The sequence below is a fragment of the Berghia stephanieae genome, chromosome 1 (assembly GCF_034508935.2).
Source record: "Berghia stephanieae isolate SIO BIC M18660-M18661 chromosome 1, UCSD_Bste_1.3, whole genome shotgun sequence".
Taxonomy (NCBI): Eukaryota; Metazoa; Mollusca; class Gastropoda; order Nudibranchia; family Aeolidiidae; genus Berghia; species Berghia stephanieae.
In genome coordinates this window covers 79,735,293-79,762,792 of record NC_088360.1, presented here as the reverse complement: position 1 = coordinate 79,762,792, position 27,500 = coordinate 79,735,293, and the positions used below count along the sequence as shown (strand labels likewise).

General features: G+C 35.2%; 1 long non-coding RNA gene across 7 annotated transcripts; it reads right to left on the bottom strand.

Moving 5' to 3' along the window:
* Positions 1 to 4,823: 4,823 nt before the first annotated feature.
* On the bottom strand, positions 4,824 to 15,255 carry LOC144958360 (uncharacterized). Of its 7 annotated transcripts, none has more exons than XR_013642409.1 (10): positions 14,332 to 15,225; positions 13,493 to 13,542; positions 13,062 to 13,279; positions 12,188 to 12,269; positions 11,027 to 11,124; positions 10,028 to 10,429; positions 7,635 to 8,825; positions 6,662 to 6,761; positions 5,775 to 5,850; positions 4,824 to 4,914 (listed from the first exon to the last, which is right to left on the bottom strand). It is a non-coding gene; the product is annotated as an uncharacterized LOC144958360 (long non-coding RNA). The 7 variants fall into 7 exon arrangements; XR_013642410.1 differs by having other exon boundaries at positions 11,027 to 11,084; XR_013642412.1 differs by lacking the exon at positions 10,028 to 10,429 and having other exon boundaries at positions 7,635 to 7,852; positions 11,027 to 11,084.
* Between the last annotated feature and the right edge of the window lie 12,245 nt (positions 15,256 to 27,500).

Sequence of the window (27,500 nt, the reverse complement as noted above, 5' to 3'; positions counted from 1 at the left end):
TTGCCAAAAACAATAGTGAGTTTATTAATGTTCATCCCACCATGCTAACCAACACACCGGTTGAAGTAAAAAATAACATCAACTGCACCCGACGTCCATCAGTGACAGATCGTCATGAAAATAGAGCTTTGAGCTTTTTAAAAAATGGAGCTTTTATATATAGCGCAATATCCACGAAACGTGCTCAAAGCGCTTTACAAGGGGCCCCTGACCAACAGCAACATTTAACATGTAGGACTAGACATGACGCCTGTTAGGCGCTATTACAATATTTTCGGACAGAGACGACGCTGTTAAAGGCCAGATACTCATTTTACACCTGAGTACGATGAGAGAGTGTGAGTAAAGAGCCCTCTCCAAGGACTCAGCTATGAGCTGAGCGAGGCTTGAGCACAGGACTTTCCAATCCGAAAGTGAGTCTCATACCACTAGACCAGATAGCCACACAAGAAAAAAGAAATATGACCGGATCGGTAAACATATTATTAGAGGTGGCCAAATAAACTCGCGTTGGTGTCTCGATAAAACAACTAGTATAAAAAATGTATGTAATAACGCAAACAAAATCAAGAGAAGATGACGCGCACAAAAAATCATTGAAGCATCAAAATCCACAAAACCTTATTGAAATTAACTTAAGACCAGGAAATTGACTCAAAGCACTCGTCTAAAATGTTCAATCATTAATTCTCCGACTCACAAGAAAGGTCACACTTTAGATTGGATTATCACTAACCAAAAGACTTCCCTCGACAAAATAAATGTAACAGACAAATGCATCTCCGATCATTCTGCCATAATTTTCGAGGGAGATGCAGAAAAATTGAAACAAAAGCGGAGAACAGTTGTTGCAAGAGAAAGAATATACGGTGAAATTTTAAGCAAAAAGGTAATGAATATAATTCCAAAATTCTTAGTCAGCAAAGACAAGATCGGTTCTTACAACGTTGAATTAACTAATCTCCAGAACAATCTCGCCCCCTTAAGACGCGCATCATCACAAGTAGAAAATCAGCTCGGTGGATGAAAACATAATTTTTAAAAAAGCAAAGGCTGAGCGCCGTCGTACTGAAATAAAATGAACAACATCACTCCTAACAGTCGACAAAGAAATATGTCAAAATCACAGCAAAAACGTAAAACATAAGATCAAAGAAGGAAAAGCCGTCTTATTGCAACTCCTTGATCAAAGGCGTTATTCTCCATCACCTCGGTGGGGTTGCTGACCTCCCATAGTGGGCAGGGAGGTACTTACTGCGACTTCTATCCCCCTATATCTGTTTTCCAACTTGCTTTCTTTCTTTGTCTTGGAATGAGATTACTTGGTTTTGTCCTGGTCCTGACCAGATGGCCTGGCTGAGAGGGAAACAGTCAATTTTATAGTTGGTTTTGGTAGGTGATATTTTTTCCCTTGTAAATCATCTCTCTGTTAGGCACTTTATTATTTTTTTCTTTATATTATATATGATTTGTAAATCATTTGAATGTATTCCTCTTAGTGGGGACTTGTGCTTGTGTCTGGATTAGACTTTTAGTGATCTCAAACTAAGTACTTTGATAGTGTGCTCTTGGAATCTACACCTGTTTCTTATTTGAACCAATTCCCCTTTGTCTTACCTTCTCTTGGGAGCTTTAATTGTAATTCTATAACTTTTTACTATCCCTTTTTACTGGCGCTGATATGAACTTAATGTGTTGCAAGTGCCGTAAAACCCTTTAAAACAAACAAAACATTCTCCATCACCACTTCATTTTCTGGAAAGTCATGTCTATAGCCAGAAATTATTCTATTATTTTCTCTACGGCATTGAAGTCAACACCAAATCTAAAAACTGTATATCTCATTAGAGCAGCTTCTGTGAACGACGAATTATTTTACTTTGTGCATAAATTTAACTGTTCCTTTGCCTTTTTTGGGGTTTCTTGGTTGTAATAAGAAAACGTGCTGTAGACGGTCTAGATATATTAATTCCTTCATAATATAAATTCACAATTCCTTATTCACGATGGAACATCTACGTTACTTTGCCCATCGATTTTTTTAACCGTTTGTTTCTGATAACAGCAAAACGAAGTAAGTGGAAAGAGTCCCAGCGGTAAAAGATAGGAGAGTGCTCATCACCACGAGGCCCGCTGTCAAGTAGATGTCTGTGGTGGCGCTGTCAGGGTTTTCCTCTCAAAGACCATTAGTTTGTATTGATCTATTATCAATATTAACACATTTGGTTACAGAAAAGAAATTATAGGCTGTTTCTTTTATAATACTTACTTTCAAGATTAAGAATCAAGCCAATGGACAAACTAAGTTCATGTTATTTCATATAATTTCATATCATGAATTAAATGCTTATAAGAGTGAATATATTAAGTGTATTTGATAAGAACAAATATTTAAGAATAATTATTTTAAAAAACAGTCAGTGATCATTATCACATTATATATTTCATAGCATTGAATGATTTAGTCAACATCATCTATTCACTAAAAAGAAATAATGGCTCTGTCGTTCTTTAACTTCAGGTTTATGAGAATAAGGAAACAATAAAGTGAGTATGCAGATAATTTCGTCTAAAAAAGCCTCGATTTCTACACTAGTTGAACTCTCGGAGCTAACTAGTGATTCTCTATAATGAAACAATATCAGGAGTCCTACTATCTGGAATGTTCCTCCCTAATCTATTTCTCCTGTGAATACAAATTTGGGATAGACTGAGTTTGGAAAAGCTGAAGTCTTCAATTGTTATGGATGTTTTTCTTACACACACACACACACACATACACTAATAATATATATATATATATATATATATATATATATATATATATATATATCGAGAGAGATATATATAAATTAAAATTACGCCCTTTCCGCCACGACATAAGATATCGTCGCCTAGGCGAAGGAATATAGAAAGCTCATCAAGCAAGATGTCTGATGTCAACAGGAATCACCCATGTTGTCCAAGTGAGCAAATTTGGGGTTAATAATCTTGCTCAAGGAAAAAAACGAAAGTGTCTGAAGCGGGGCTCGAACCCGGGACCTTCCGGGTCACAGTACAATGCCTTTACCACTCGGCCACTTCGCACCCCATATATTTATATTAACGTGAGCTTTTATATAGCGCAATATCCAATAAAAGTGCTCAAAGCGCCTTACAAAGGATCCCTGACCACAACAACACATAACATGTAGAACGAGACATGACGCTGTTAGGCGATATTACATTTATTTCGGACAGAGACAACGCTGTTAACGGCCAGATACTCATTTTACACCGGAGTGCGGTGAGAGAATATGAGTAAAGAGCCTTTTTTAAGGACGTAACTATATGCCGAGCGAGGCACAGGATCTTCCGATCCGAAAACGCGTGTCATACCACAAGACCAAATAGAGAGAAAGAGAGAGAGAGAGAGAGAGAGAGAGAGAGAGAGAGAGAGAGAGAGAGAGAGAGAGAGAGAGAGAGAGAGAGAGAGAGAGAGAGAGAGAGAGTTTTTGTGGGTTTAACGGCGCTTGCAACACATTTAGGTCATATCAGCGCGAGTAAAAAGGAAGAATATGGGATAGTAAAAAGTTTTAGAAATACAATTTAAGTAGACCCAAAAAAAAGGTAAGACAAAAGGGAGTTCGTTCAAATAGGAAACGTGTAGATTCCAAGAGCACACTATCAATGTACTTAGTTTGAGATCACCTAAATGTCTCACCCAGACAATAGAACAAGATCCCACTAAGAGGAATACACTCAAATGTTTACATTATATATTCAAGATAACAAATATATCAATACATAACAGAGAGATGATTTAAAAGGAAATAAAATATTTCCCAAAACACTATGCATTTGACCGTTTACCTCCCAGCCAAGCACTACAGCCAGGGCAAAACCAAGTAATCTCATTCCAAGACAAAGACAGAAAGCAAATTGGAAACAGATATAGGGGGATAGAAGACAGTAAGTGCCACCCTGCCCACTATGGGAGGCCAGGAACCCCACCCGGAGAGAGAGATAAAGAAAGATGTACAGACAGATAAATAGACATTAGATATTACCCCCGAGTACAGTGAGAGAATGTGAGTAAAGAGCCTTTTTCAACAACTCAACTATGCGCCGAGCGAGGATCGAACCCCAGGACCTTGTTTTTATTTTTGAGAGTTTTACGGCGCTTGCAACACATTAAGGTCATATTAGTGCCAGTAAAACGGAAGAAAATGGGATATTATAAAGTTCAAGAATAACAATTAAAGCACCCCAGAAGAAGTAAGACAGGGGAATTGGTTCAAATAGGGAACAGATGTAGATTCCAAGAGCACACTATCAGTGTATTTAGTTTGAGATCGCCTAAAAGTGTCATCCAGACAGAAGCACAGGTCCCCACTAAGTGGAATACACTCAAATGTTAAATTATTATATATAACACAAAAAGGTAATACTTACAATGCATAACAGAGAGATGATGTACAAGACGAAAAATATAATCTCCCAAAACTATAACTATACATTTGACTGCTTCCCTCCCAGCCAGGGTATCCGGCCAGGGCCAGGACAAAACCAAGTAATCTCACTCCAAGACAAAGACAGAAAGCAAGTTGGAAATCAGATATAGGGGGATAGATGACAATAAGTGCCTCGCTGCCCACTATGGAAGGCCAGGAACCCCACCCAGACTCAGGACCTTCCGATCTGAAATTGAGTGTCATATCGCAAGACAACATAACCCTACAAAAACAACCCAAAAAAAAGCAACATGGAAGGGGAAACAGACATTTCATATGTGAATTCAAGAGTAACCTCAGAGGGCAAACATCAAAAGCAAAATCGGGAACTAAGGAAAACTAATTTTATTTCTTATTTTGAACGATTGTCATTTTCTTGCAGAAGTAAACAGCATCCATTGGCTCGTGAGGAGAACAGCAGCTGAAATGGAAAAAAAAAATAATGTCATCACACAATCAATTTTATACCCAAGAAAAAATAGGGAGAGAGGAGAGACTTGATAAAGGATAACTGAAATATATCACATTATTAAAAATACTAATGACATTTTATAGATATTTATAAGAAAAAATATGTAAAATAGACATATTTGTCATGGCGCCACAAAAGCAACCCATCTAGTAGGTGCATTGGAATATATTTAGTCTAAATACATAGAAAATAATAGGTAGAACGTATTCCAAAGGACGATTAACCTGCTAAAAGCTGTGGACTATAAAAATGCATTTGACAAAATGCAAAACATTTTGGGATAAAAAAGATGATCATCAGCCAAATAGAAGAGAGTATCTGGAAATCTTAGTTGCCAACTAGATTTTATTATGCTTAACAAGGGGTCGTTTTTATGTACTATTTTCTTGCTGTCTTACAGATTATAAAATATATTTTTTTAGATATCATGTAGATAAAAATAAATATGAAATATTTAGAATTCATCAGGCCATTTCAAAAATATTACATCCAGGCTAAAATGATTCTCATGTATTTTTAATGGACACATAGCCAGCCTTGGACAGTAATGTTAACTATTGCATTTGTTTTCATGGGGTTTTAAGTAAAACACTTTTACTAAACCCGAACTGGCAATCAATGTAGTAGCATCAAATTGGTTAAAAGTCTAATAGCTCTATATAATCAATCAATGAAAAATGACATGCAAAGCTAGACAACAGTATCTCCTTGAACATAGCTACGACAATGATTGATACAACTAAGAAACTAAAAAATATAAAATTTATACAAATATATCTATTGTCAATAGTAAATACAGAATTACTTACTTCATAGCAACAGCTTCGTTTTCTTTCCTTGTGCTCTGGATGTTGCTGAAAACATGGAATTCTTTACATGTTATGGCTGTGGAAAAATACAAAATAAATACATTAGTGTCTGTAATTTTGTAGATTTGTTCCATAGTGCAAATATGAATAATAAATGTTGAAGAAAACGTTTAGATTTTCATCAGATGATTTGGATTTAAAAATATTACAATCATGCTAAAACTAAAGAATAACATTCAAGAGCTTAAGAAACACAACCAGCTGTGGACAATAGTATCTTCAAGCAGATCAAAATTGTAACACCATAAAAATTATACAAACTATATAAAATGTTAAAACAATGACCGCATTAATTTCCATGGTGTGCCTATCAAATGCGAGATAAAATTGTAATGCAATAGTGTATTCACTGATAAAAAATATCAGTAATCAAGGAAATAAAATAATAAACCTGCCATCCTAGATTATGAATTCTTGAGTGTCTGGAGTGTGAAAATAAGAAAAAAAAATTGGAAACTAATGCAATAGTACCGACAATAAAAAAAGATGACATACAGTTCATGAGATCAATGGTCCTTGAACATACCTATGACAATGATTGCCACAAAAAGAAATAAGACACAAATTTTATACAACGACATTGTCAATTGGGGTTGAAGTAAAATACTTGTACTAAAACCCCAACTGACAATATATTTAGTAGCGTAAAAATGGTAATAGTCTAATGCATTTGTACCATCAATCAATAAAAAATTTAAATAACATACAAAGCTTGACAACTGCATCTCTCTGAACATATCTACGACAATGATTGCTACAATTAAGAAGCATAAGGCATCAATTTTACACATATATCTATCGTCAATAGTAAAAGTATAATTACCTACTTCATAGACACAGCTTTAATCTTTTTTCCATTGAAATCTGCAAACCACCTATCATGCTCTAAATGTTGCTGAAGAGATGGGTATTCTTCATATGTTATGGCTGAGGAAAAATGCGTTAGATATTAGTTATTTGTAGATTTGTGACATAATACAAATATGAATAGTAACTGAAAATATCAACATATCATCAGACGATTAAGATTTTTTAAAAATTACAATAATGCTGAAACATAAAAAATGGGTATTTTTCATATGTTATGGCTGTGGAAAAATGCGTTAGATATTAGATTTTTGTAGATTTGTGACACAATACAAATATGAATAGTAACACAAAATATCAAAATCGACTGCATTAGTTTCCATGGCTTCCATCAATCAATAATGGAGAACATACAGTTCTTGATTGTCTGATGGATGCAGATGAAAAACAGAGCGACAATAACGATTGCTGAAAACAAAAGAAAAAAAGAGAAATTTTATGCTTCTAAATTGTCAATTGGGGTTTAAGGTAAACACCTTAACTAAAATCCCAAGCGACTGACAATGTAGTAGCATAAAATTGGTGAAAGTCTAATACCTCTATATAATCAATGAATCAAACGACATGAAAATAAGAAAAATTGGAAACTAATGCATTCGTCAATAAAATCAAAAGGCATACAGTTCATGAGATCAATGGTCCTCGAACAAAGCTATAATGATTGCTACAAAAAGAAGCAAGACACAAATTTTATACAACTACATTGTCAATTGGGGTTGAAGTAAAATATTTGTACTAAAACCCAAACTGACAATATATTTAGTAGCGTAAAAATGGTAATAGTCTAATGCATCTGCACCATCAATCAATAAAAAATGTAAATGACATAAAAAGCTCGACAACTGTATCTGTCTGAACATAACTACAATTAAGAAGCAACAGGTACCGATTTAATACTAACATATCTATCGTCAATAGTAAAAGTATAATTACTTCATAGACAGCTTTTAACTTTTTTTCCATTGAAATCTGCAAACCACCTATCATGCTCTAGATGTTGTTGAAAAGATGGATATTTTTCATATGTTAAAACTATGGAAAAAATCGTTAGATATTAGTTTTTTGTAGAATGTGACATAATACAAATATGAATAGTATTAAATTACAATAATTCTGAAACATAAAAAATGGGTATTCTTCATATGTTATGGCTGTGGAAAAATGCACAAAAATGAATAGTAACTGAAAATATCAAAATCCACTGCCTTCGTTTCCGTGGTGTCCACCAATCAATAATAGAGAACATACAGTTCTAGAATGTCTGATGGATGAAGATAAAAAACATAGCTACAACAACGACTGCAGAAAACAAAAGAAAAAAGACAAATTTTATGCTTCTAAATTGTCAATTGGGGTTTAAGGTAAACACCTTAACTAAAATCCCAACTGACTGACAATATAGTAGCATAAAATTCGTGAAAGTCGAATACCTGTATATAATCAGTCAATCAAACGACATGAAAATAAGAAAAATTGGAAACTAATGCATTCGTATCATCAATAAATAGAAGATGACACAGTTATTAACAACATTATCTGGTTAAACATAGCTACAATAATGGTTGATGAAAAAAAGACAAATTTTATGCTTCTAAATTGTTAATTGGGATTTAAGGTAAAAACCTTAAAATCCCAACTGACTGACAATGTAGTAGCATAAAATTGGTGAACGTCTAATACCTCTATATAATCAATGAATCAAACGACATGAGAATAAGAAAAATTGGAAACTAATGCATTCGTATCATCAATAAAAAAAGAGGACATACAGTTATTGACAACATTATCTGGTTAAACACAGCTACAATAATGATTGCTGAAAAAAAGACAAATTTTAAACTTCTAAATTGTCAATCGGGGTTTAAGGTAAACACCTTCACTAAAATCACAACTGACTGACAATGTAGTAGCATAAAATTCGTGAAATTCTTATACCTGTATATAATCAATGAAACGACATGGAAATACGAAAATATGGAAACTAATGCATTCGTACCATCAATAAAAAAAAGATGATAAACAGTTATTGGCAACAGTATCTGGTTAAACATAGCTACAATAATGATTGATGAAAAAAAGACAAATTTTATGTTTCTAAATTGTCAATTGGGGTAAGGTAAAAACCTTCACTAAAATCCCAACTGACTGACAATGTAGTAGCATAAAATTGGTCAAAGTCTAACCAATCAATAATAGAGAACATACAGTTCTAGAGTGTCTGATGGATAAAGATAAAAAACATAGCTACAACAACGACTGCAGAAAACAAAAGAAAAAAGACAAATTTTATGCTTCTAAATTGTCAATTGGGGTTTAAGGTAAACACCTTAACTAAAATCCCAACTGACTGACAATGTAGTAGCATAAAATTGGTGAACGTCTAATACCTCTATATAATCAATGAATCAAACGACATGAGAATAAGAAAAATTGGAAACTAATGCATTCGTATCATCAATAAATAGAAGATGACACAGTTATTAACAACATTATCTGGTTAAACATAGCTACAATAATGGTTGATGAAAAAAAAAATTTTATGCTTCTAAATTGTCAATTGGGGTTTAAGGTAAAAACCTTAAAATCCCAATTGACTGACAATGTAGTAGCATAAAATTGGTGAACGTCTAATACCTCTATATAATCAATGAATCAAACGACATGAGAATAAGAAAAATTGGAAACTAATGCATTCGTATCATCAATAAAAAAAGAGGACATACAGTTATTGACAACATTATCTGGTTAAACACAGCTACAATAATAATTGCTGAAAAAAAGACAAATTTTAAGCTTCTAAATTGTCAATCGGGGTTTAAGGTAAACACCTTCACTAAAATCACAACTGACTGACAATGTAGTAGCATAAAATTCGTGAAATTCTTATACCTGTATATAATCAATGAACGACATGGAAATACGAAAATATGGAAACTATGCATTCGTACCATCATAAAAAAAGATGATAAACAGTTATTGGCAACAGTATCTGGTTAAACATAGCTACAATAATGATTGATGAAAAAAAGACAAATTTTATGTTTCTAAATTGTCAATTGGGTAAGGTAAAAACCTTCACTAAAATCCCAACTGACTGACAATGTAGTAGCATAAAATTGGTGAAAGTCTAATACCTCTATATAATCAATGAATCAAACGACATGAGAATAAGAAAAATTGGAAACTAATGCATTCGTATCATCAATAAAAAAAGAGGACATATAGTTATTGACAACAGTATCTGGTTAAACATAGCTACAATAATGGTTGCTGAAAAAAAGACATTTTATGCTTATAAATTGTCAATTGGGGTTTAAGGTAAAAACCTTAACTAAAATCCCAACTGACTGACAATGTAGTAGCATAAAATTGGTGAAAGTCTAATACCTGTATATAATCAATGAATCAAACGACATGAAAATAAGAAAAATTGGAAACTAATGCATTCGTATCATCAATTTAAAAAAAAGATGACATACAGTTATTGGCAACAGTATCTGGTTAAACATAGCTACAATAATGATCCTGAAAAAAAAGACATTTTATGCTTCTAAATTGTATATAATCAATGAATCAAACGATATGAAAATATGAAAAAATGGAAACTAATGCATTCGTACCATCAATAAAAAAGACATACAGGTCATGAGATCAATGGTCCTTTTTTTTGTTTGTTTGTTTGTTGCTTTAGGTCTCTTCCAACACAATTGAGGTTATATGAGAGACCGCTGAAACAAAAAAAACAAGCAATCTAACAAAAATAGTACAAATGTAAATCAAAATCATAACCTAAAGATATCATAGCTAAATTATAAATAACCAAGAACAAACAGGCAGAAGATTTACAGCAAAAAAAATATCCCCTGTCAAAAATACAATCACAAACCTAAGAAGCAGGATAGGCTAGTAAAGAGAAGAAGAAACGACATCACTATCGGATCGTACACCCATGCGAACATCATAGGTATATGATTCAAGGGTGATGCTCCCATCCAACCACCCGCCCAATGGTCCTTGAACATAGCTATAATAATGATTGCTACAAAAAGAAACAAGACACAAATTTTATACAACGACATTGTCAATTGGGGTTGAAGTAAAATACTTGTACTAAAACCCCTACTGACAATTTAGTAGCGTAAAAATGGTAATAAGTCTAATGCATCTGTACCATCAATCAATAAAAAGTTAAAATGACATACAAAAGCTCGACAACTGTATCTGTCTGAACATAGATACGACAATGATTGCTACAATTAAGAAGCAACAGGTACCGATTTTATACTAACATATATATCATCAATAGTAAAAGTGTAATTATTTACTTCATAGACACAGCTTTAATGTCTTTTCCATTTAAATCTGATAACCACCTATCATGCTCTAGAGGTTGCTGAAGAGATGGGTATTCTTCACATGTTTGCTGAGGAAAAATTCGTTAGATATTAGTTTTTTGTAGATTTGTGACAAATATGAATAGTAACTGAAAATATCAACATTTCATCAGATGATTAAGATTGTTAAAAAATTTCAATAATTCTGAAGCATAAAAAATGGGTATTCTTCATATGTTATGGCTGTGGAAAAATGCACAAACATGAATAGTAACTGAAAATATCAAAATCGACTGCATTAGTTTCCGTGGTTTCCATCAATCAATAATAGAGAACATACAGTTCTAGAATGTCTGATGGATGAAGATAAAAAACATAGCTACAACAACGATTGCAGAAAACAAAAGAAAAAAGACAAATTTTATGCTTCTAATTTGTCAATTGGGGTTTAAGGTAAACACCTTAACTAAAATCCCAACAGACTACAATGTAGTAGCATAAAATTGGTGAAATTCTAGTACCTCTATACAATCAATCAATCAAACGACATGAAAATAAGAAAAAATGGAAACTAATGCATTCGTATCATCAATAAAAAAAAAAAAAGATGACATCAGTTCTTGATAACAGTATCTGTTCAAACATAGCTATAATAATGATTGATGAAAAAAAGACAAATTTTATGCTTCTAAATTGTCAATCGGAGTTTAAGAGCCTTAACTAAAATCCCAACTGACTGATAATGTAGTAGCATAAAATTGGTGAAATTCTAATGGAAACTAATGCATTCGTATCATCAATAAAAAAAGATGACATACAGTTCATGAGATCAATGGTCCTTGAACATAGCTATAATAATGATTGCTACAAAAAGAAACAAGACACAAATTTTATACAACGACATTGTCAATTGGGGTTGAAGTAAAATATTTGTACTAAAACCCCAACTGACAATATATTTAGTAGCGTAAAAATGGTAATAGTCTAATGCATCTGTACCATCAATCAATAAAAAATTAAAATGACATACAAAGCTCGACAACTGCATCTCCTTGAATATAGCTACAACAATGGTTGCTACAATAATGAAGCAAAAAGCACCAATTTTATACTAATATATTTATTGTCAATAGTAAAAATATAATTTCTTACTTCGTAGGAACAGCTTTGCTCTTTTTTTCTCAATTGTACTCTGGATGTTGCTTAAAACATGGGACTTCTGTACATCTTATGCCTGTGGAAAATTACATTAGATATTAGTGTCTATCACATTGTATATTTGCGACATAATACAAATATGACTATGACTGAAAATATTTAAACAAAGTGTCCATAGTGTGCCTGTGAAATGGGAGATAATACTTAAAACTGTAATGCAACAATGTGTTCAACGACAACAATATAATTCATCAAGGAAGTAAATTAATGCACCTGCCATCCTCGATTATGAATTCTTGAGTGTCAGAAGGATGAAGATAAAAAATAGGAAACTAATGCTTTGTACCATCATTCAATAAAAGATGACATACAGTTATTTAGAATTGTATATGTTTAAACTTAGCTATTAAAATGATTGTTGAAAAAAAAGAAGAGACAAATTTTATGCTTATAAATTGTCAATTGGTGTTTAGGTAAAACACTTTTACTAAAACCCCAACTAACATAGTAGCATAAACTTGGTCAAAGTCTAATTCCTTTATACCATCAATCAGAAAAAAAAATCACATGCAAAGCTAGACAACAGTATCTCCTTGAACATAGCTATGACAATGATTGATACATTAAGTAACAAAAAAACACAAATTTCATACTAATATATATCTATTGTCAATAGTAATAGCACCTGTCATCCTAGATAACAAATTCTTGAGTGTCTGAAAGATAAAGATATAAAACAATTGGAAACTAATACCTTCATACCATCAATCGAAAAAGATAACACGCGTTTCGTGAGGACAGTATTCTTGAACATAGCGATGACAATTATTACCACAAAAAGAACCAAGAAAAATGTTATGCTACTCACTGTCAATTGGTGTTTAAGTAATAGTGTAATTACTTGGTATCAAAACCTTTTTCTCTCTCCAACTCCTTGCTGGGCCATCCTCTCCAGCTCTCTGATGGTGGTTCCATGGAATGGATTGTCTTCAATTGATCAGTTGATTTTAGCTGTCCTCTTCTCATAAATTGGGGATTCCATGTCAACGTAGGCTCGTCTATTTATCCTTTAAATAAACGATATGGCTATAGAAAAAAACGAGAAAAAAAAAACGGATATAAGTATCTGTCAAAATTGTAGATTGATTTCCATGGTATGTCCGGCAAATGGGAGAATACTAAAAATTGTAATGCAACAATGAATTCACCTATATCAATTTCATTGATCCAGGAAGTAAAATAAATGATAAATCATATAGGGTTCTATTTAATTAAAATTATTGTCCCTTTCACACTTACCAAATAGCTGCTCAAGCTTTGAATGTTTGGATCCCATCATTTTAAAATGCCTGAAATAAGTGATTTAAAGAGAAATAAATCGTATTAGAATCTTTTTAAAAAAATTAAAATCTTTAGCTGGTCAGGTCTAAAACCCCTTTGGCCATTCCCAACTTCCGGTCCAATGTGCAATAAATGGCAAACGTGCCAATGATTGTGCATAGTATTCGTAACACAAATTGTAAAATTAAGCACAAAATAACCTTTATCAAATGGAAATGTATAATGACATAAACGATGATGTACAATGCACTTGCTTAAGACAAGCTTATAATACAGCTGTATATTGATTTGAAATGACACGATGTCAATTCAAATGCATAATGATTAGGTATATATAAAATTGCACATTGGGCAAAAGTTACCATCTTCGCTTTTATAACCTTGAATCACAAAAAGAATCGTTAAACATCGTGCATACAACTAAAGCTGGAAGTATATGCCATTTTGCCTTGTCGGTCATATCACATCTGGGGAATACATGTCATGCGTCACAGCATTCCGTCTACAGAGTAGACCAAGATAGAAGAAAGATCCCCCAAAAAAACTCTAAATTTGTGCATCACAGGAGGAGATGTAGACGGAAATAGACAAATGTCCACTTGAAATAGACATCAGTGATGTTCATAGGTTTGAAATATATGCACTGATTTAGCGCATCTTCAAGCATTTGCCATGCTCATTGCCATTGCGCTTTACCTTGCTATGAGGGGGTCATCCACAACCAACGTAGCTGTTTAACAATCTAGATAGTGATTCTGGTTTTGATAAAGAATTGCGAAGATGGTAACTTTTTTTACCTGAAATAAAAACGATTTAAGTTTGTATCCTGCTTGTTCTTGTATCCAACTTGAATCCACCTTGGCGTCTTGCTTGAAATCACGGTGAAACCACACCTCCCTCCCCCCCCCCCCCCCAAAAAAAAAAAAAAACCCCAAAAAACAGACAAGCAAAACAACAATCACTACAACATTTACTAACAAAACGGCCCAACTTGCTCCATTCGAACTGATAACCATGAATCTTCTCACACCATACGAGGAAATCCACAGCCATCATGCCGAATGAAGTACACAAACACCACATCACTTTTAATTTTGCCTAACGCAAAATATAATCCACTCTAGACGTGGTCCCTAGTCTAGCCTAGCACCCTAGCAGCTGCGACAAAAAATTGGGAGATCCCGCCTTTGACTAAAGAATAGACAAGGCAAGACAGTCCAGTTAGACACCACCTCTCTCTACCGTGTCTTAACTGAAACTGAAGACGGAAAACTACACATTACTCCTCAGTGTGTTGCTAGTGGTGATTTGTTTTTACATGTTTTTATCCATGTTCACTCTTTAACATCCCGTTTTACTTCATGAGTAGTTCTCACTTCTCACTAAAATGTATAATTAGATGCTGTGCGCTTGGCTATGAAACTTAAAACTGCCGTCCGGAGAAATGGCGGCTATCTACTTTTGGTCTATGATTATCACCGGCATTAGATTAGATAGCCATAGAAAATACCAGAACACAAAACTAGATATAAAATTTCGTGAGAACTATTCATTAAAATGGCTGTCTAAAAACAATAAAATCGACCTGAGTTACGTCAATTTCGTTCAATCTATTCTATAATTAAAATGCGGTTCGGTGAAATAGGAATTTGTCACCATTTTCCTCCCTAGTCAGAGCAATCGTAAATAGTAGTGTTGGGTTATTTGATCGCTTTTACTCGATCGACGACCGAGCGCCAAGCCACGAGTCAGTGCTCGATCTCAATGCCGGAAGAACGAGTTAGTAAAACGATCACTCGATCGTAAAACGATCAAGCGGGTTGTGAGCTTGAGACGATCTTGACACGTGAGACGAGCTTGAGACGATCAGGATTCGAGCGAGCGGAGGGGTAACGAGTGTTTCGAATCATTTCAAATTCAAACGATCACAGTTTGCCATCCGATACCAATCGCCAATGTTTGCACACGGTAGTCTGTGGTTCTTCCACAGCCCTCACTCCTTGTCAGATGTTAGTGTGTCTGGGTGGCAGTGGCAGGGAAATTCGTATAGGTGTATCACGCGTGTGTGACAAGATTTCATTAAACCTACTAAAGTTTGACTATCACACACACACACACACACACACACACACACACACACACATACACACACACACACAGGCTATTTCTATGACACACACGCATCCCTCTATCAATGAACACTCCTACAGTAGTGCGGCTATGTGGTCTAGTCATGACGTAACTATAGGTAGTACTCTAGTCGACCATGGCTCTCGTGCATTATAATGGTCTAGTGGTATGACACCCGCTTTGGGATCGGAAAGTCCTGGGTTCGAGCCTCGCGCTCGGTGCATAGTTGAGTCTTTGGACAAGGCTCTTTACTCACATTCTCTCACCGTACTCAGGTGTAAAATGAGTACCTGGCCGTTAACAGCGTTGTCTTTGTCTGAAAAATTGTAATATCGCCTAACAGGCGGCATGTCCCGTCCTACATATTAAATGTTGCTGTTGACCGGGGACCCCTTTACAAAGCGCTTTGATCACATTTAGTGGATATTGTAAAGCTCAATTTTTTAAAGTAAAACATTAGCTTTGAATATGGAATGTTTCAATTTTAGATGCCTGTGTATTCTTTGTTAGTTCCCATCATCATCATCATCATCATCATCATCATCATCATCATCATCATCATCATCATCATCATCATCAGGGGCAGCGGTACGGTCTTTGGTTGGCACCCGAAAGGTACCGAGTTCGATCACCCGCCGCTGAGTGGTCTTGAGCAAGTCACCTTGCCCTAACTAAATTTGCGGCGCTGCACTGCGGCTATCGCTTGGGTTATTCCAGTCTTCCCTTAGAATAGACCCGAAAGACGAATCTCCCCTATGGGATGAATAAAGGGAATTATGTTTAATTTATTTATCATCACCATCATATCAGCGGGATCATCATCATCACCACCACCACCACCACCCTAATAATAATGGATAAAATAAATATCAACACATTTCAATGTAATAATCAATCTAAAATCAATCAGTGCTCCTAAAAGACCCTTTGATTTCTTTGTCTAATTCGTTCCATACTTTTGGAGTCCCGACAAAGAAAGATTTTCAGCTAACTATAGTTTATATATGGGAATATTAATCAGTCGTTTATATTGGAATCGGAGTTGTCTAGCAGGTGTATTAGTTCAAAGCGCATTTCCAAGGATTTACCATGCTCAATGAACTTCACAATATTTTATTTAATTTATTCCTCCGGCACGCCATATCGACCATACATCCATTTCGTACAGTAGGTACCGATCGCTGTTTGGAGTCTTTTTGTATTAAAGCTCTTTACAATACCCGTCATTGCTTATAAGATAAGAATACATTCACACCTGAGTCAAGTGCCTGACACACGGACTTAACGTCTGGATCACAATTTTCAACAATCACTGTCACTCATCCGGCCATTGACAAGGCTTGATTTTGTGACAAGAGACACCGTACCACTGAGCGACCGAACAAATAATCACCATCTGCGCCATCGTCATCATCATCATCATCATCATCATTATCATCATCCTCATCACAGCCGTAACAGCCAGCAAAACCACAATCATCATCTTCGGGTCCGGTCTATCCGTGTGGGGGGTGGGGGTGGAACCTGCTAAAGTATTTCATTTTTTAAACAGAAACACGATAATTATCATCATCATCATCATCGTCATCCATTGTCGTCGGCATCGTTATCATCGTGTCCGGGCAATCCGTGTGTGTCTGGGTGTGGAACCTGCTAAATATTATTATTATCTACCTACCTAATAAAAACACACCATTCTTGTTCATTTATTTTTCAAATAATGAAATGAAAGGCACGACCTTTCCCGCACACACAAGAGGCGATGACGACCAGTGACAAATTATGGGAGGTGGGGGCGGCCGACAACTTTTGGCGCGACATAAATATGAAATGTTAAGGTGACAGCGGGATGATGGTGGTGGGAGGGGGGGGGGGGGGGTCTCAACCCTTCACCATCAACAACTGTTTGATGGCGTGTGTGTGTGTGTGTGTGTGTGTGTGTGTATGTGTGTGTGATGCGACGAACGATCATAATCAAGGCTGCCAGACAGCCAGATTTCTTCTTGCCCAAGTAGTCAAATAGACCCCAAATAGCCCAACACCACAAGCATTCTGACTCCCTTGAAAAACTCATTTGTTTTGATTAACAAAACAATCGACTACAGTTGGATAAACTTATCTTTTCATTTTTTTAAATAAAAGATTTTTTTTAAAATGAATAATAATAGAAAAGCGTTTCTTAGTAACCAATTTTGAACTTGGCCATCTGGCAGCCCCCATCATAACCAGCTGCAGTCAAGCCAGCCACAGACATAAGAGAGGGAGGGGTATGTGAAGTTTCCTGTGGCAAACGAGTTGCTCGTGTTTTTTTTTTTTCAAACGAATCACTGCTCGATGACGTCACTGACTCGAAACCCGCCCGAAACCGACTCGATTTTAGAGGACTCGATCGAAAACCCGCTCGATTTGATCGTTTCAAACTCGACCCAGCACTACTAAATAGTTGTCACCAAACAAAATAAGTTGAAGTCATGTTTAGCAGGATTGCCAGATATTTTTTGCAAAATCGCAAAGGTATAAGCAAAAAGTCGCAAAATTAATTTTAAAAAGTCGCAACCTTCGATACTACCGTCCTGTATTATCAATGTATAGATGATTGATTCATCTTAACTACGCCACTACCACATCATCTCATTCATCTGTGGTGTTTTATTCATCCTGTTTTGTTGATAAAGGGGAAACCCGAAACGTTCATTTGATCTGTTTTTGTAATTAAATTGAAGCTTACATTCAACTTCACGTTATTATTTATTTCTTCGAGCTTCGAGCAGCAACATTTACACTTGAGTACAATAAGAACAGCGATGGAGGCTATTTTATTGGTCACATCTTTCGTCGAGAAAATAACATCCCAGCCCAAACTGCAATGACAGAATATTTCCTTCATGGCAGCAAATATGTAGGGAGACCACCAGCATCAATAGTAACTACCCTGAACAAGGATCTCTCTACATATCAGAAATTTCAGATGAGGCCGAATTAATCCCTGAAGAACTAAGAAACACTACAGTGTCCTTCGTACTAAAGTCATAAGATCTTGACAGCCTCAAAACTCTGGCCCAGGACCGTGACCAATGGAAACAATTAACAATATGGATGGAGAAAGCATTTATACTTATCGACCATGACTGAATGACACAATTCTCAGCAAGCGTCATTCGGACTGCGAAGCTTACTACTATTACTATAGTCAAATCTTTAATAAGTGGCACGTGTTTTTCTTCTTTTTCTCAGCTGCCCCCCCCCCCCCCCCTCCCCCCACTGCATAGCTGCAAAAATTTTTATGAACCTCTGAATCAATTTATCTTAATAAAAAAAAAATTTTTCATGAATTTTAAAACAATAGGAAAGGATTTCGTTTATTACTGCTATATTAAAATCGATAACCGGTGAGGATCGGAACTCATAGAAGATTTACATTATCAAAATTATGAATTTTCCCCATATTATATACATTTTGAAGGAATTCGTTAAACGGGAGTGTTCGGTTAATTGAAGCTTAAACGATATCCGTGCAGTATTTGAATATGAAGCAACGAATGGCAATTATTAACAATCAGACATCTACATTTTATAACTATCAATGCACATTACTGGTAAATACAAACGAAAGTGAACATAACGCGCTTCCAATATAACTTTGATTACAAAAGTTTGAGAAATAGCTTGTGTTTATGCTAAAGAGTATTACATAAATTTATGTAGACTGGTCAAAAGTAAAAATTCTTCAATTATGAGACAGTGTCTCCACAAATATGTGTTCAACAATAATAATGATAATAACAACAACAACAACTACAACGATAACAACAACAATAACAACCAAGAAATACTAGACACATCATTCAGCACAGTCTGATGACGAGGACGATGAAAAGGAGAAATGAAACGACCACAGAAAGATTCCGAGCATCAATCTATCCAATCCAATGAACGGTAATTTTCCTCTAGTTTGCGAAGGTTGAGGCATGCCTTTTCTCAGTTTACTATATATCATCGTCTGTGATAGTAAATTTGGTGTTCCTCCTCTCAATCTTTCCTTCTACTTAGGCCCAATGACCTCGATTGGATTGCGCTCACAGTGATTTGGGGAAAGTCGCTCAACCTCGTGTCAAAACTCCCTGATTAGACAGTCTGCTTTGGAAAGCTGTTTCTGGTTCATTTCTTTTTTTTTTTTACTATGGGGTATAGTTAACATTTTGATAAATGGTCAGAATATGTAGTACTGTCTGATTGAAACCATGGAATCACGTCAGCTTTTATATTTGCCAAAGTTGGAGCCTTGAAGTGACCATGGGCCAACGAGTGGTAGCGTTGTTCAATACTATAATAATAATAATAATAATAATAATAATAATAATAATAATAATAATAATAATAATAATAATAATAATAATAATAATAATAATAATCTTTATTGTCCAAATTAAAGGCAATTCATGTGAGGTAAACAGTGCTCAGTTTGGTTCATGGTATGAACATCAACACATTTACAAATACAGACACAGCCATACACGAACATACACGCTTGCACATTGTTTCTACACGTGTATACAAAAGAAATGAGCGTACATACAAACACATATACATACATACATACATACATACATACATACATACATACATACATACATACATGCAGACATACATACAAACCAGCATATCATCGTATATGCATGCCTACATTCATACATACATACATACATACATACATACATACATACATACATACATACATATATACATACACACAGACACACACACAGACAGATAGAACGATACGATATATTTGCTGGGACAGCAGATAACCATATTATAAATATAGTGTCTTATATTAAGAAGAAGATGGCAATGATTGTGATGATGATGATGATGATGATGATGATGATGATGATGATGATGATGATGATGATGATGATGACTACGATAATGATGATGATGATGATGATGATGATGATGATGATGATGATAATGATGATGATGATGATGATGATAACGACGGCGGCAATGTCGATGGTGATGATTCACGACACTGCTTCTCGTTATTTTCATTGGTTGTCTCATTTTTCCACAGAAGATTTGTTAATTAATTTTATGGCGGTTGGAATGAAGGTTGTCTTATGTCGATTTGTCCGACATTTTGCTTCTAGATACCGTCTTCCGGAGCGCAGAAGTTGGAATTTTTCGTTCAGCGGATGCCTCTTTTCGTTGATAATGTTAAAAGATTTCTTCTCAACTGCATTAATATAAGTTGTGTCAAGGCTTCTAAGGTCTGTGTTAATTATTTTTGAAGCCTCTCTGAGGGTTCTATGTAGTTTGGATTTTTCTTTTGTTCCACAGCTTCCATACCACGTTGTGATGCCAAACGAAACGATACTCAATATTAATGACTTGTAGATTTGTATCATGGTCTTTCTGTTCACATTGAAAGACCTTAATTTTCTGAGTATATACAAGCGCTGGTTACATTTTTTGATGACATTGTTGGTGTGCGATTCAAATCGTAGACTGTTATCTATAATTACACCAAGGTATTTAAACGTTTCAACAGTTTCAACCGCCTGATTGTTAATTTTTGTTATTTGTCTTGCTCTTTTTCCTATTTTTCTGTGATCAAACAGTTGTTCCTTTGTTTTTTTACATTGAGCTCTAGACAGTTATCGGCACACCATTTGCTGAATTTACTAACTTGCTCAGTGTATTTAAATTCGGAGACGGAATCATTGAGCAGGCCGAGTATTGCGGTGTCATCAGCATACTTGATGAGTTGGCAGTTATCAAAGCTAGCAACACAATCGTTTGTATAGAGGATGTAAAGTAGAGGTGAGCTTACACACCCTTGTGGGCATCCGTTTGAAAGAGTTTTTACTGATGATATATTTGAGCCTACTCTGACATGTTGGGGGCGATCGATGAGAAAGTTGTTATACCAGTTGATGAGGTAATGGGGAAGGTTTAGAGCATGCAGTTTACTAATTAATATGTTGGTTTTCATGGCATTAAAGGCAGACAGCTGGGACTTCAATGGAGGGCAGCAAACGATATCTAGTCAGTCTTAAAACACCTTTGCATTGACCCCAGAATAATATTTCAGATGATGCAGAGAAGAAAAAACGGCATGGCATCCTTTTGAATATCCATTATCATCACCACCTGCAAGAATAACAATGATTCTCAGTCCAGAACCCATGGTCCTTTTTCTGCTTGAATAATTAGACGTCCAATATTTTTTTGGGATGTATATTTACGCTCACCTTTGGATGATATCCATATCAAAGTTATCTATGATCCTTTTCCTGCCACGTCATTCTACACTGGTGATCTCTCTGTCGTATTTCGATAACGATCTTCTCATGGTTGATTGTGAAATTCCAAAACCATTGCCATCCTCTTTAATGACTTATCGATACATACAAGAAGACTTCTTTTCGCAGCTTTACGAGAGTGGAACCGATAGAGATTCCGTACCGTATCGTGTTGTTTAATATAGAGCCTAATATGTTTTTTAAAACGTTAAAGGCCCTGTGAAACGTTCATGCGTAGACAAAAATTTGTCAACGTTATATAAACAGTGTTTGTTAATTTGACAATATTGAGTATACAATCACTATTTCAAATGATTTAAAGCGAGATTTCATTCAAATCAGTCTTTGGTAATTGCGACATGATGTAGATTATATGCCATAAATAATGCATTCAAAATTTAATACAAACTACATACGTGGTATGTTTATAACACGTAAAGCGAATTATTATTATTTGGAAAGAAGTATAACGTGAACTCATAATCACTACGTCAGCACAAGATTTTTGGGATATACGATGAATTCATTCATACTTTGTGGTGCGTAACTTGTTTTCATTTTCTACAGTGTAAAATCTCTAATTTGATGTCAGCTGTTTTAAAGTAATTTTTTTTGTGTGTCTTAAAGAAGAAAACTTTTTTCCATATGACATCAATACGGTCCAAAATCTAGATTCAGTTAAGACAAATTGATTCAGAGGTTAACACAAATTTTTACAACCTTTGATAGAGGGACAGCTGAGAAAAAAAAAACCAGAAAAACACGCGCCATTAAACAGAAATCTGACTATAGTTATTGGTACGCACAAATATTCAATAGTGAATTCAAATGCGGTATCGCGAAAGCAATTTCGGCACATTTTAAAAATCATTTGTCGATTGGGTCTGTTTTTGTTTTCCACCACGAATTAGGAAAAAAAGACATGGCAAATTAATATTCCAAAGATATCATTGCATGGCATAAGAAGGCTTTTTGAAGCATATGAAAGAGTTGAAGATTATGTGCAGCTCTTGACAAAGCATAATTTGGGATGGAACGATCTACTGCCTCTATCACACTGTAAAGCGATGAGTTGACAACAATGATAGCAACAGTTTTTGGTGACAAACAGGGTGAAAATCTTAAGGCCGCCATATAAAATCAGTTAAAGATGTCGTTAAATGACCATCCATTACCAACAGAACCCGATGTTAGTAGCAGTGCCGTAAGCAGCATGGTAATGAAATGCTGCTGACCCTAAATAAACTTGAAGACGTACTGAAACATTGGAATACAGAAAATTCCCATTATCTCGAAATCAATTTGCGACATGGTTGATGCAGGTTGCAGTAAACGATTTTATTTATGTTGATGAAACGGGAATCAATTTGTGGACAAAAGACCACCGGATCGTTTTCAAAGAGGTTCTCGGAATTTTCGTATTGTCAGTGGCCGACTCAGGGAAAAAAACACCACGACGATGTTTGCAGTAAGTAGTTGGCGTGGCTTATTTACTATGAATTACTGGAAGGTGGCATGGTCCATGAACGATTCAACAATTTCTTACAAGATGAAAGGAGACAACATGGATTAATCATTCGATTAAGTTTGATTTAATGCTGAGGTGGTGCCGGCTATACACATATTTCTTTTTCTTTTATTTATTTCCAACATAATTTCTCCTCCCCCACCCCCCTCCCCAAACCATTTGTTGAGCATTAATTTTATCCACTGCTGTTTTATATTGATTATTTTTGCCCATTCCGCCATTATTCTAAAAATCACGATGCAAATCAACCGCCTCATTCCAGTCTTTTACTGTGATAAGATGGCTGATTAGTAACCCTATAGGCTTCATTTCTAATGGATGTTACTGTTGCTGAAGACACTTTACAAGCATGGGTGGCATTAGATAAACAAACGTTTAATCACCGGAGAAGGGCAGTGAAGGTTTAAGAATCTTTTCATTTCCTTTTCTATGTGATAAAAAACTTGATAGCAATACTGCTGTTTACCTATTGCCGAAATTGAATTTGCAATGCCGTATTTGCTTTCCTTATTGCAATCAAAGTAGTTCCCGTTCTAAAATTAGACTACGATTTTACGTCACTTACAGATGATGAATGAATTTTGTGACGTCAACTATTTACATCTTGCATATTTGAATTCCTTATGCCGAATTTTCTATCCATATATAACATCACTATAACAGAATTCATTTAATGACGAATGATATGGTTTCGTCGATTACTCACGGAATGGCCCTTCATCATTTCCTAGAATGAGAATTTTTATGATTATAATTTGCAATCGATTGATTTCTATTTTTCAACAACCAATTACTACCATGAATATAGAAGATACGGGAAGAACATTTAATTCTCTTGATGATTTAAAATGCACAGGAGGCAAATTAGTAAGTTGTTCACTGTGATTGAACTTTGAATTTGAACTATAAAATATTCAGCTAAAAATATTATATTTATTTAGTAATCTGTAAGATAAAAAAAAAAGAAAACTACAAAAGCTAGTTGGTAACTAAGATTTCAGATACTCTCTTCTATTTGGCTGATGACCAGTTTTTTTTTTGATCCCAAAATGTTTCGCATTTTGTCAAATGTATTTTTATAGTCCACAGCTTTTAGCAGATTAATCGTCCTTTTGAATACGTCCTACCTATTATTTCCTATGCATGTATTTCAGAGTGATGACACTTCATTTAACAATCCTTTTTTTTTCCATTTCAGCTACTGTTCTCATTACGAACCAATGGATGTTTACTTCTGCAAGAAAATGACAATCGTTACGTGTTGCTATTGATCAGGGACCCTTTGTTAAGCACGTCGAGCACGTTAAGTGGATATTGCGACTTATAAAAGTTCAAGATTTTCTCATTTTTGTTGTTGTTTTCCTTGTTCTGGAATGAGATTCATTCAGTCCAAATCAGGCTGGCGTCATAAGCTTTAAGAGAAACAAAGTCAGATGTATGGTTCCTTTTTCATTCGTGATATTTCCCCCCATATTACTCGTCTCCCTATTTTATCGATATGCATTTTGTAATCATTTGGGGTTATCCTTTGTGGTAGTGACCCTGTGTCTGGGATAGACATGCTGTATCTCAGATTAAACACTCGAGATTGTCCTTGGTATCCATTTTTTACTATTCCATTTGAACATGTCCTATCCATGGAAGACATGGGCCACTCTTACTGCCTCTTCCAACCACTACGGTGTATTTCTCTAATATCTATTTATCTGTCTATACGTTTTTCTTTATCTCTCTCTCTCTCTCTCCCTCTCTCTCTGTCTCTCTCTCTCTCTCTCTCTCTCTCTCTCTCTCATACACACACACATACACACTCACTCTCTTGGCAAGGGCAGAAGTTTTACTGATGACAAGAGATAGCTCACTGTATTCTCATTTGGTTGGTATACAAATCTTGAGATATTTGGTACACCGAGAGCTTAGTTGTGATTCCTCATCCATGTGATATTGTCCTTTGACCTATAGTGGGCGGAGAGATCATACTGGTTTGATTTGTTCCTGGTCCTGGTCTTTGTATGTCATCTCTTTTCATAATAACTTTTTGTTTTGAAATGATATACTTTGTAAGCAATTGGGCGTATCCTTCATTGTTGGATTCTTTGCTTATGCCTGGATAAGACTTTTCGGTAATTTCAAAGTGGGCACATTGAAAGATTTCTCTTTGTCTTTATTTTCTTTAGTGTACAAGGATTTATCAAATAGGAATTGTTCCGATTGTGAATGAATCATTCGCTTTCCATGTAATTTTCAGGAAGAGGTTATCCGTTTCTCATAAGATAACATTTAAAGATTTGGAACTCTCTGGTATGAACTTTTTTTTTTACGTCACTGTGGACCAAAGCACACAAACCAGAAATTCAGCTTTGTTAAATGGAAGCTGAGAGTCTTTAGCACGAGACAATTGTAGCAAAATAAAAAAAAGTGCAAAATTTCATGGGAATCGGAACATTTCATCATAATCAAGACAATTTATATTTTGACCAATCCTTGTTTAAATTCAGATCTAAAACCCTCCCATTGTCTTCTCTTTAACTGGCACTGAATTCAGTGCCAGCTCCGAAAAATGTAGCAAGCTCCGTAAAAAATATATATTTGTTTATAGTGTATATATAGTTGTTTATTTATTTTACTACAAGTGTTCACTGTGCTCTAACATCGATGACCAGTATTATGAATCTAGAAAATGAAACTCACGTCACCATACAGTCTACCGCGATGACAAGTCTTACGATAAGAAACGATTGTCTTGAATACATTTTAAACCATGAAAGTGATAACTATTGTTATGATTATGAAAGCGAATACAAACACCGTGTGAAACAAGTGAACAGAAACATAGATTGAGTCGAAGAGGGATACGAAAACAGAGGGCCATCCCAACACAGTGTGGCCATCGGCCCACCCCTAAAATTAAAACACAGTGGCCACCTCCCACACAAACAATTAATTATACCACTTATGAGTGAAAAGAAAGCACTTCCATTTTAAAAGTGGTGACGATAAACACCCAGTCTTGCCGCAAAAAAAAAAAAAACAACATTAGACATTAAACATATGATTGAGGAGAGATCTATTGATATTCTAATAATAATTGAAACATGGTTAAAGGAGAATGGGGATGAAGCAATTGTGTCGGATTTAACACCACTCACACATACAACTCAGTCATTTCCGATGGTCTATAGGTCAAATTTGACCATTAGATTTAATCATGATGTCAACAATTTTTCGGCATTCGAATCGGTAGGAATGGTGATTGATTTCAAACATGACTCAGTCAAGCTTCATTCAATATATAGGCCACCACCCAGTGCAAAAAAAATATAATAAAAACATCACTACTTATTGATGAATTTGAGGACTTCCTTCTTCGCCTTGACATGAAGTCAAAGAAAAATATGATTGTTGGAGATTTCAACTTGCACTTTGATCGAGACACACCGGATATAAGAAATATAAATAAACTACTTTCGTCACATCACATGACACAGCATGTCAATGTCAATGAAAAGACACATCGGTGTGGACACATTATTGACTGGGTATTGACCAGCGTTAAAATGCAACTCGCGACACCTATCAATGTAGATGATCTTTGTATTTCAGACCATCATTTAATATCGTTTGGCATCAGGGGGGGGGGGGGCAGTACACGACAAAAAAAAAAGTTGTTTCGAGAGATTTGAAGAAAAGTGACATAGAACTATTTAAAGCGGACCTCTCTCACTCTCTAACTACACACTGTGAGAAAGAAGTGACTGTTGACAATTTTGATAAAGCAATTATTAGTGTTATGGATAAGCACGCCCCTCTCGCGACAAGATCTGTGAACGTCAGAAAAGAATCACCATGGTATAATTTGGAGGTAAAACGTATAAAGAAAAAGAAAAGAAAAGCGGAGAAGAAATGGAAAAAATCTGGCCTGACAATTGATAAGGAAACTTACATATCATTCAAACATAGACTCAAAGAGGTGACAATTAAGACAAAGCGTATCTACTATCTT